Here is a 3301-nt window from a genome sequence, read left to right as displayed (position 1 = left end):
GCGATTTCAGCGCCACCGGACGCGCGAGAAATACGGACACCTCAAGTAAATGTCTTGTGTTATGTGCTTGTATCATAATGTAGCATTAAAATACTTGACAAGAAACTGACACTAATGAAAATCGTACTTTTATTGTTTCCTCTGGTGCACTGCCGCTGAGCGGCTGCTGGAGTTGTGCTGCTGGATCCATGGCTGGATCCCTGATAGATCAGCTGACCCCTTTCGCAAGAATGGCGCCTACTTCAAACGCTTGAAGCAACAGTCGTTTACTTCTAGGCTAATATATTCCTAACCCCTGTGCCGATTTTAATTAAATGCGTTGCATTTCAGAGACATAGCTAAATTCTAGACACTGCTTGGAGCGGAACTTCGATTCAGGGCCTGAATATTTTTACAATGATTGCCGAAAATCAGTAAGGTTGAAAAAAAAATATAGAAACACGAAGTTTACAAATCCGTTACTCAGCACCAAATACACATATTGTGGTTGTGCAAACTTCATACGTTATAACATAGAGCAAACAAATATGCTATAATAATTTTTACCTTACGTGAATCTGTTACAATGTTTACGAGGGTTCTGGGAAAGTCCTGCTCACAAATATTAGTGGTTTGTTTGAGAGCCATGTATAACCATGAGTTTCGTTCGCTTTAGATGTACTATCACAGAACACCTATACAAACTTAGAGAAGGGAAACTGTACCTTCCACAGTGCTACGGAAATAAGCGTAGCGCTGGCGTCGTGAACTAAAGTATGCGACCACAGGTGGCGCTGTACAACAGGAAACGGAAACGGGGTTTTGCACACGCTTTACCAGGTGTTCTGTGGCTTTACTGGGTTTCTAGCTGCTGCGCCTCGATCGTGCTCCCGCCAGTTTAGTTGCTGTGTGGCAAACGTAGCGCCTACATATGTATGTAGGCGCTACGTTTGCCACACAGCAACCAAACTGGCGGGAGCACGATCGAGGCGCAGCAGAATACATGTAGCGCAGAGTCATATCGAGTTAAGGCACACTCTGCACTGACTTTTAAGGGCATCCCGAGCGGTTTTTCGTTTATTACGCCGCCGTTACCCCGAGTTGTGCCGCCGCGCTACAGCTGTTGCATTTCGTGTAGGGCTACTGACAGAATGCGGTTTCCAGGTGGCACGATGGCCTCGACTGGAATAAACGCACACGACACCAAAGATTGAGTAAGCCTGAAAATATTTTATTTGCATTTTACAAGTACAACAAAAAGCACACGTCTACGCATCCACACAAACGCGGTTACATAGTCAAGAACATAGTCAAGAAATGGCTCATTAATAAGGGTAGCACAAACGCACAAGAAAGAAGACCTAAGCTACAAAACGTACGGTCGGCTGCTAAGTATAATAATTTCCCTGTCACCGCGTGTCACTTTTATACAGCATCTTTACAGCACTACCAGGCCGGGTAGTTTGGCGGAAAGAACGCAACAGCTTACGGCCGTCAGCTGCCTCTTCCTTACGGGTGTCATAAATATCCTAATCTCCGCATCAACGTCGTGCAAGTCCGCATACAGGCATCTGTATCTGAACCATATGTGCCAGCTTAATACATGTGTAGTGAAATTATGATAACCACTGCGTTTTGTCAAACATATTGGTTTTGCAAATGCGCATTACAGCTGACGGAACGACATACTGTAAGTGAAGCACAAGAGAACAAGGACAAAAGGAGGATACAACACTTGAAGAAATGAAGAATTAGTAGGCGTACAGCAAACAAGCGATGACGGAGAACACACAATGATGCATCGGGTGTTCTGTGACATCGGTTTGCGTACTTACGGTGTTATGGAGATCAACGGCATAAAAACGTACCTTCAAGCGTACTCCCTCAACCTCCGCCGCATTCATTATGATAATCAACGCCTAAACAAAATGAGGCACTATGTTTTGCCAAGAGTAGACCTCTTTACAGCAAGTCTATGTAATGACTCGCAGACGAAACCAGCATGCTTTCGAAAATGTTTTACCGCCGTAGTATTCGAACGCCAACGGCCAGGAAACACATCGATACCGATGGGCTGTCGGCGGTTAATCAAGTACAAAAACCTTGACGCTATGATTAAAAAGCAGCTTCAACAATCAAATTTAAAAAAATCAACTGCCTATTTGCCTGAGGTAACAAAACATCCTTAGACACCTCGATTGTTTATGTCAATGGTTTGTGTAAAGTAAAAAATTCAGCATGTTCAGCGCCTCTAGCAGAAAAAGCACAAATTAAAGTAGTCGACCAAATTACAGTAGCTCCACTTGCGCGCTTACGCTGAAACACGCCTTGATTGATTTTTCGCCCTCTGTGGCCATTTGTTGAACTTGAGAGTGTGCGGGGCCTGGTACTATTAGATGCGATTTGCAGAACAGTGATATCACTTTTTAATTGCCAAGTCACAGAGTTGTAAACGTGAGTTTCGTTTTTTGTCTTGTTTTCAATTAGCGATATTCAGCAAATTTTAATAAAAGTATTAACCTTCATTCAAACATGCGCTTCCTACAGTCACTAGATCTTACATTTCTCTTTTGAATGCGACGAATATCGTCAGAAAATTCGGCACAGTGGTTGCCGAGCACAAACTATTTCTTCTTTCCCGTGTATTTAGGTAGAGTCCCAGCAAGCAAGGAATTCCAGACGCGCTGTATACAGCCGAATGCAAAATTCGCAAAGGCAGGGCAGACCTTCAGCACATGGTTTGGTCGTGGCCCCTCAAACGGAGTCACGTCCGACAGAAAGATCGCTCTTCTTTAGAAATCAGCTCTGTGGAGCAGTGGGAGACCGCGCCGCTCAGTTCCGATTCGGAAGTGCAAGTCCGACTCGTCCGGATGGCTGAAATCACCGCCGAGGCCCGAGGGCTCCTGGCTGCCGCCTAAAGGGGGAAGAAGACAGAAGAGGATCTCCCACCTCTTTCCCCTTTCCTTGACCCCCTTCCAGGCACACAATAGAGAGTCTTAGTTTAGGCGACGCAAGCGGCTTGCGTATGCAAGAACTATAAGGCCACGGTAATGCGCATGCGCAGACCCCTACGTCTGGGTCTGCGCATGCGCCGTAGCGTCGCTCCTAGTTTTTGCGTACGCAAGCCGCTTGGGTCCCCCAAACTAAAGCTCTCTATTAAAGTTGTCCTCTCTCTCTCTCTCTCTCCCCAGATGCGCTGTCCTTCGATTGGGCGAGCTCCTCGCTTTATGCCTTGTCTGTGTGCAACGATGGCAGGGGAAACCGGCTGCTCGTCCCACGACGAACGCTGCCTGTTGTTCTTGAACTAAGCCGTTGTAAAGCG

This window comes from Dermacentor andersoni, chromosome 11 (genome assembly GCF_023375885.2).
Source record: "Dermacentor andersoni chromosome 11, qqDerAnde1_hic_scaffold, whole genome shotgun sequence".
NCBI classification, from domain to species: domain Eukaryota; kingdom Metazoa; phylum Arthropoda; class Arachnida; order Ixodida; family Ixodidae; genus Dermacentor; species Dermacentor andersoni.
This window is presented reverse-complemented; position numbering follows the sequence as displayed.